The following is an 8,396-nucleotide window of genomic DNA, read 5'->3' on the forward strand; positions in this document are numbered from 1 at the left end:
AGAAGAAGGAAGACCAAAAGGTGGACATTTCATTCCTTCTTAAAAGGGGGAACCAAATACCCATGGACAGAGTTGCAGAGATTAACTATGGAACAGAGACCAAAGGAAGGGCAAGCCAGCCTAAATATAGCTATCTCCTGAGAGGCTCTGACAGTACCTGACTAATACAGATGTAGAGGCTCACAGCCATCCATTGAACTGAGTACAGGGTCCTCAATGAAGGAGTTAGAGAGAGGACCTATGGAGCTGGGGGGTTTGCAGCCCCTTAGGACGAACAACAATATGAACTAAGTAGTACCTTCAGAGCTCCCAGGGTCTCAACCACCAAACAAGGACTGCACATGGAGGGGTTTGATTGGTCAGGCAGCATGTGTATAGTAGAGGATTGCAAATTCGATCATCAATAGGAGGAGAGGACCTCAGCCCTGTGAAGGTTCTGTGCCCCAGTGTAGGGGAATGCCAGGGCCAATAAGTGGGAGAGGGTAGGGTGGCAGGCATGGGGAAGGGGAAGGCAACAGTGGTTTGTTTTTGTTGGTTTTGTTTGTTTCTTTGTTTTTTGGAGGGGAAACTCGGAAAGGAGAAATTTATATGTAAATAAAGAAAATATCTAATAAAAAAAGAAATAATTGAACAAAAAAAAGAATACATAACTTCTAAACTATGCAAAATACAAGGGTGTAAATATGAATTATATGAGGGTCTTCTCAGACCTAAAAAAACAGAGGTAGTTGTACTATAAGCCAACTTGTCAGAAAGATATTATGGAAGGAAATAAAGAGATTTGGGGAGTAGTAATCAAAGGGCAAGATCCCACCAAATAAGTTTATTGTTTTTGCTTACAAAAGCAGGCAGATTTTGAGCTGTCTCTGTGTGTATGTATGTGTGTGCATGTGCACATGTGTTTGTGGACCTGAGTGCAGGTGCCCACACAGGTCAGAAGTTGAATTCCTCTGGAGCTGGGTTGCAAATGATTATGAGATGCCTTGTATGGTTACTGGGAACCAAAACTGCATCCTCTGCAAGAACAGCAAGTATCTTAACTACTAAGCCATATCTTTAGCCCCAGAAATTGTAGCTTTAATTGTGTAGAAGTCTTTAAGACTTTAGACATGTGAGATTCAGTAGACATGAATAGCTTCAGTTTCACATAAATGATTTCATAAACACTTCTGAAGTTCAGGATTGTTTTTTAAAAAGGAAAAAATACATTGTGGTCTTGAAAACATGAAATATTGATAGGATTCTATTTCAGAGACGGCTTATGAAGAATTCATTAACGTGTCAGAGGGAGCAGGTAAGCATCTTAGGCATTCAGAAGTGTGTTTTTCTACGTTGTACTGATTGATTAAGCTACAGACTTGGGCATCCTTCATTTTTCTCATAAGCACTTGTTACTTTAACTGGAGCATTTCAACATGTTTTACCAGCACATGCCCAGGCTAGTTGTACTGGAAAATGTAATAACATATTTAACATGATACATTGCATCTTATAAGATCTTAGAAAAGTAACTATAAGAAAATACCCTATTGGAAAAATACATGACTGGGTATGTATTTTAGAGGAAACATTTGAAGTCTGCACACCAGTAATTTTCTAGTGGCTAACAAAGCATCAAGTGTCTAACAGAAACTGTGTTAATACTCCCAGTATGTCCTTATTTAACAACTTGGATATATACAAGCATACTATGCTATTCATAATAGGCAGGAACAAATTTCTATGGCTGGTATTTGATTATTTAGAAATGCATACTCATCAATAGGGTTTCAGTGAACAATGCCATCTCTACCCTGCATTAAATACATATAAGTTCATCTGGATAGTAACTTTTTACTGGGGAATGAAGGTAATAGGTATTTGGAACCTGGACTACTCTGGTGCCCTATAGCCATGACCCTCCATAGGGGTTTTTCTCAATATATACTTCCAGAAGCACTGTATGAGAGAAGCTTTTTCCACACCTCTCTCAACCGAGTTTGTACTTGCTCCCACCCTCCCCCTACAAATCTAGCTAAGATAGTTTGTTGATACTTTGACTAGTCTTCTTACTTGTTGTAAGATTTTCAATTTGCAGTATTGTCACTCTTGTAAAAAGTGTTAAAAGTTGCATGTGAGTCATTTAGTGGCTGTGCATGGAGAGGTGGCTCAGAAGTTATGAGCACTTGCCGCTCTTGGAGGACTCTGGTCCAGTTCCCAGAGGATCAGTTGCCCTCTTCTGGCATCCATGGGTACTGCAGTCATGTGACAGACATACATGCACACAAAAATACACATTAAACATGAAGTAAAAAAATACCCATTAAACATGTTAAAAAATAATTGAAGACAATACCTGTTCCTCTGAACATATATCATTGAATTTACCAGATCCTAACAACATCAACTTCTTGAGCAGATACTGGACACGCTGTCTTTCTTGTGACAACATGCTCCTTGCAAACAGAGAGGATCACAAGATGATTCCCCTTCCTCCTGGAAAGATAACACAATGACATGTAAGTGAGCTTGACAGATAGGAAGAAAAGGGTACAATGGAGGTTTTTAATTGAGTATCTTTCTGTTCTATGTAAATCTATTATCTAATTTAGAATAATTTAAACACACAATTAGCAAAAGTGAAGACAAAGCATGCAATTTTAAGCCAAAAGAACATGATTTTTCCAGATTCACATTTTATATTCATGGCAAGTGCTTCTTTGCTGTACAAAAATTTTGCCAATTTAATTTTAATAATGGAATATTTAGCATGGGGAAGATTGAGATCTAGTTAGAGAGTGTGACAAGCTTAAACTCTTTAGCTAAGAACAGCACAGATCTTTGTGTTTGATTTTGGAGCCCTGCCTAATACAAGACTTCCCTTTCCCTCTCCTAAAATGTATTAGTGAAACATAATTGTTTTGCATGTTTGAGTGCTATTTTTCCACCTTCTTGAAATAATGGTCAAGTTTTAGGACATTACCACACTAGTCCTGTGCCACTTTACTGCTCAAACAGGACACACTGCATCTTTGGCTCAGACACAGGACCACTAGCTGATGGAAATCTGATAGAGTTACATGGGGTTGAATGTGACCATTTACTATCCATGGAATTTCACATTTAATTAGCTTCTTTGAAGTTTCCCTAGTATACTCATCTATAAAACAGGGTAACCAGTGGAAACTATTTGAGCCCAGACTCTCTAGAAAATAAGAAAGACTAAGGCCACCCTGAAAGTTCTGAGCTAGGAGATGAAGAGATGAAAATCTGACACCAGAAGAACAAAAGAGTAAGGGGACTCAGGACAAATGGAAACACAGAGCTGCAATCAGATATGCCCATCTGGCAAAGGAATTCCTGGGTTGCTAAAGGGAAAACAAATATGGAAATAGTCAAGGAAAGAAAGAGGGTTGGTGGTATGGCTTAGTGGGTAGAAGCTATTGCTGGTAAGCTTGAGGAGATAAATTTCAACCCACAGTGGGAAAGAGAGAACCAGCTTCCATAAACTGTCCTAGGATTTTTTGATCTTTGAGTGTCTACTGAGTGCACACACACACACACACACACACACACACACACAACCTACATGTTTATAAAAGAGAAGGAGGAACGCATTGTCTGAGCTTTGCATAGATCCACTTTCTCAAGGGTTTGATTCAATGGAATTTAATTCCATTGCACAGAAACATCCAGCTGTCCTGTGGAATCCCATATCCAAGTTTGTGGTATGAATGTTCATTGCCATCTTCAAGGTGCTAGAGGACCCAGAAACCCAAATGAGAAAGGGAATATCTTGCATTTGGCTAGTATGTCAAAGTTTCAAAGCAATAGGTCCCTCCCCTGAGCCCTATTAGATATTCTCCTTAAATTATAATGAACTGAAGTCTAATTTGAAAATATTTTTATTCAGCTGGGCAGTGGTGGCACACACCTTTAATCCTAGCACTTGAGAGGCGGAGGTAGGTCGATATCTGAGTTCGAGGCCAGTCTGGTCTACAGAGTAAGTTCCAGGACAGACAAGGCTATACAGAGAAACCCTGTCTCAAAAAAAAAATTCAAAATGCTTTGAATGAACTAATATAATGTACTAGTAAGCCATTGTGTTGGTGTTACAAGATATCTGACATAAAATTAAAAGGGGTCAGATTTATTTTTGCCTTCAATTTCAGAGGTTTCAGTTCATGATTTTTGGCTCTGTGGCTTTAGGGCCTATAAAGAGGCAGTGGGGACATGATGTAGAGATTGCTCACATCCTGCAGGAAAAGTGGAAGGTACTTACGACTAGGTTTAACCCTCAAAGGCACAGACCCAGTGACCCATTTCCTCCATTCCTACTTCCTAAGCATTTTACTACTTGTCAAAATACCACCACCACTTAGTAACCAAGCAGTCAACACATATGCTGGTAGAAGGCATTTCATATTCAAATCATTACACTCCACCTTGGGCTCTCAAAGCTCATGACCATCACATGAATAAAAATTCATTTATTCCACCTCCAAGAGTTCCAGATATCTTCATGATCCCTACTACATTTTTCACATGTCCAAATCCAATGTGTCTCCTGTGATTTGAGACACACTCTTAGCTGTCAGCTCCCAGAACACCAAAAATAATGTTATATGCATTCATGTGGCAATGGTACAGAATTAAATTCCAATTTTAAAGTAGGACAAATAGAGGCATAGACATGAAGGATTACTCAAAGTAAGATCCAATTTCTCAGGGCAAGCATTAAATCGTATTAGCTCCAGGGAGCTATCATCTATGTTGTAGGGTCATGTAGCATCATGCTGTAGGTCTTTTGGGATCTCCAAAAGGCTGCCCTGCTGCTGTGGGCTTATGTGCTTGCAGCTATGTGGTCTCTCTCTTGGGCTGATTTTACCTGTTGGCCATGAATTTTCTTCTCACACACTGTGTCTCGGCAGGTTCTTGCTATTTTCTCCCAGCTAGCAGCAACATCTTGCTCACATACAATGCTTTACATACCCCCACAATCATTCATCTAGCTCCTAGTACCCAGTAAAGTGTGACTCTTAAGGCTTAATTACCTAATCAGGTTTATATAATAATAAGATCACAGTTATATGATGCCAAAACAATAATTTCAGTGCCAAATGATAAAGACAATGTTTTGACCTAATTAATCTATTTTGTAAAAACCTTAACTTGGTTGTTATAACCACAAGGGTCTGAATCATCATCTTCTTCTGCCTCCATGATGAAGAACCTCCCACCTTCCTCTCCCTGCCCTCCTCTACTTCAAGCTCCACCTCTCTATTCCTGTCCAGTCACAGTCCTGTCACTGCCCTAATGTGATTGGACAGAGATAACGCTGCAACAGTCTGAACCTCTGAACCTGTAAGCTAACCCCAATTAAATGTTATCCTTTATAAGACTTGCTTTAGTCATGGTGTCTATTCACAGCAGTGAAACCCTAAGTAAGATAAAAGCTGGTACCAGGTACTGGGGTACTGCATGATAGGCCTGACCATGCTTTTGTTTGGAAGGATGTGGGTTATGGAACTTTAGATTTGGAAAGCCATGGAATGTTTTTAGTGAGGCTTCATAAGCCATCTTAGTAGGAATATGGAAGACTTTGTTGCTGTGAGTGATTTGAACTGTACAGACCTGACCCAAGAGGTTTCAGAGAAGAATTTTAGTATGTGACCTAGATACTGTTGTTGAGGTATTTTGGTGAAGAATGTGGCTGCTTTTTGCCCTTGTCTGAAGGGTCTACCTGAGGCTAAGGTAAAGAGATTTATATTAACTGCATTGACAAAGGAAGTCTCAAAAAAGCCCAGTAGGGACTTTGTTTTTTGGGTAAGTTTCATTACAAGCATTTTGAACAAGTGTAGCAGCTTAGAAAAGAAAAATATAAAATATATGGTTCAAGTATTAAAGGGGCACCAGGAAATGAAATGGAGTCCTGTGTTCTAGGAGATAGCAGATTAAGGAAGTGAGACTTTGAGGCAAGATCCTACCCAGCTGCATTAAATGCTGGCCTAGTGTTACATACCTTTAATCAAAGGACATAAACCCAAACAGATCTCTGAGCTCAAGGCCACCCTAGAACAAAGCAAGTTCTAGGTGAAGAAAAGCTCACCTCCAGGTGTGGTGGTATTCACCTTTAATCCCAGGAGCCAGGCATGCAGAGCTCTGAGTTCAAGGTCAATCTACAGAGTAAGATACAAGACAGCCAAGCTTAGGCAGTGAGACTGTTGGAAAACAGAGAGCTAGTGATAATGTAATAGAACAAAGGGGCCATGTTCCAACTCCTACAAGCAGCAGAACTCGGCAGCTTCGACCATGTGGCTCTGGCTTTAGAGTCAAGAACAGAAGGGGACTATTGGGACAATTGATGCTGGTTAGCTGGAACTAAGAAATTAGTGGTGATTAAGAGGAGACCAGCATCACTGAGGTAAAGTTTTCTGGGGACTGTTTTCTGAGAGCACAAAGAAGCTGTGCTCCAGAGATAGTCAAGGTTGTACTTTGTGCAGCAGCTGAACTTGGTAATGTGTAAGCACCAACCAGATGGTACTGGTTTTGAAGGCATGAAGAGGCTATGAGGAGCAGTTGAGGCTTGGCACTGTGAGAGGCCATGGAAGGCCATTGGTGAAGGTGCAGCCTCAGTTGTACTTGATGTCCCGGGACTGAAGGGGTCATGCAAAAGATTTGAGACTTGGCACTATGAAGAGAGTCTATGAGAGGCTATTGATGAAGTCTAGTTGCAGTAGAAGACCACCCCCCAGTATATTGGAGATGCCAGTACTGTGGATGATCACCTGAAACAGCATCAGTAGAGGGGGTCAACCTGAGTTTAGAGTGCTAAAGAAGGCAGAGCTGGAGAAGCTATGCCAGCCCTTTGGAGGAGCCCAGAAGATCATGTGTGGATCCCAGACATTGAAATAAGAAGCTGTAACATTGAAGTTATCTTGGAAACCACAAGATTTTTGAGATGCCACAGCTGTAGGCTATCTGCTGAGGAATGCTGTTAACAGGGAGTGGAATCAGCCCAGGAAAAGAACACTGCTTTGACATCAGACATGGATATGCAATGTTTGGGGTTTGCCCAGCAGGTTTCCTGTCTTGATTTGGAGATTTCAGTTAAGTGATTGGATGGATCTCAGAAGAAACTTTGAACTTTGGACTTTTAACACTTGTTGAGACTGCTATAGACTATGGGGGGTTTTGGAAGTTGGACTAAATGCACATTTTATTGTGCTATGGCTGGATATGGCCCACATAGACTCATGTGTTTGAACAAACCTATGGGGTCCAGGGGAATGGAATGTGATGGTTTGTATATGCTTGGCCCAAGAAGTGGCACTATTAGGAGGTGTGGCTTTGTTGGAGTAGGTGTATCACTAAGGACGTCGGCTTAAGACCCTCATCCTAGCTGCTTGGAAGTCAGTCTTCCACGAGCAGCCTTCATATGAAGACGTAGAACTCTCAGCTCTGCCTGCACACGTCTGCCTAGATGCTGCCATGCTCCCACCTTGATGATAATTGACTGAACCTCTGAATCTGTAAGCAGCCCCAGTTAAGTGTTGTCCTTTGTAAGACTTGCCTTAGTCATGGTGTCTGTTCACAGCAGTAAAACTCTACATAAGACAGACACCCTTGTGTCTAATTTGCAGAAATGATAATGAATGGACTTCCAGTGTATATTTGCCTGCAGGATTTTGTGCGCAGTTATGCTTACATTTGATTTGAATGAGATTTCCAAATCAAATGATGAAAGTATGTTTCAGATTTTAAGAAACTGACAAACTCATTTTCCTAGTCACAGTTCCATTTACATCGTTTCACATTCACAGCTCTCCAAGCCTATAGGAATGAAGTTCTAATATGTGATACACTGTGGATGAATCAGAACACTATTAGGTTGAGTGGAACAAGACAACCTTAAAAGACATTTAGTGTGGGGCCCCATTATTACCAGATAGCTACAATAAGAACATTTAGATCTCAGAAGTTTCTGTGACTCAGCAAGAAAAATTAAATATTGTTATTGAATGGGTGGGGTTTCTGGTGTGGGATGGTGCAACATGTTTGGGATTAGACAACAGGGACCACAATCTATAGTCATCCTGAATGTGCTGGATTGTATCTGTAATGCTTATGGCTGCATATGTTGGAGAGTCAATGATGACACTGCATTGTATACTTCAGATTGAAGCTTGAGATCCAAGGGAATGTATAACACTTGCCTGGCTTATGTGAGGGCCTGACTTTTAATATGAAAACCACAAAATAATTGCAGAATCTTAAGATCAATGAATACTACCCCTTGCTTACTTGTCTACCAGCTTTCAGTACTATAAATCACTGGCTACCCTTTGGATATATATATATATATATATATATATATATGTATATATATATGTGTGTGTGTGTGTGTGTGTGTGTGT

General features: G+C 40.4%; 1 long non-coding RNA gene across 1 annotated transcript in view; it reads right to left on the reverse strand.

Moving 5' to 3' along the window:
• Window positions 1-2,127: 2,127 nt before the first annotated feature.
• Window positions 2,128-8,396, reverse strand: part of LOC116092379 — an 18,278-nt gene continuing 12,009 nt past the window's right edge. The window contains exons 2-3 of the long non-coding RNA XR_004119233.1: window positions 2,336-2,475; window positions 2,128-2,234 (exon numbers count right to left, since the gene is read on the reverse strand). This is a non-coding gene — a long non-coding RNA (uncharacterized LOC116092379). The remainder of the gene's footprint in view (window positions 2,235-2,335; window positions 2,476-8,396) is intronic.

The sequence above is a fragment of the Mastomys coucha genome, unplaced genomic scaffold, assembly GCF_008632895.1.
Source record: "Mastomys coucha isolate ucsf_1 unplaced genomic scaffold, UCSF_Mcou_1 pScaffold15, whole genome shotgun sequence".
In the NCBI taxonomy this organism is placed as follows: Eukaryota; Metazoa; Chordata; class Mammalia; order Rodentia; family Muridae; genus Mastomys; species Mastomys coucha.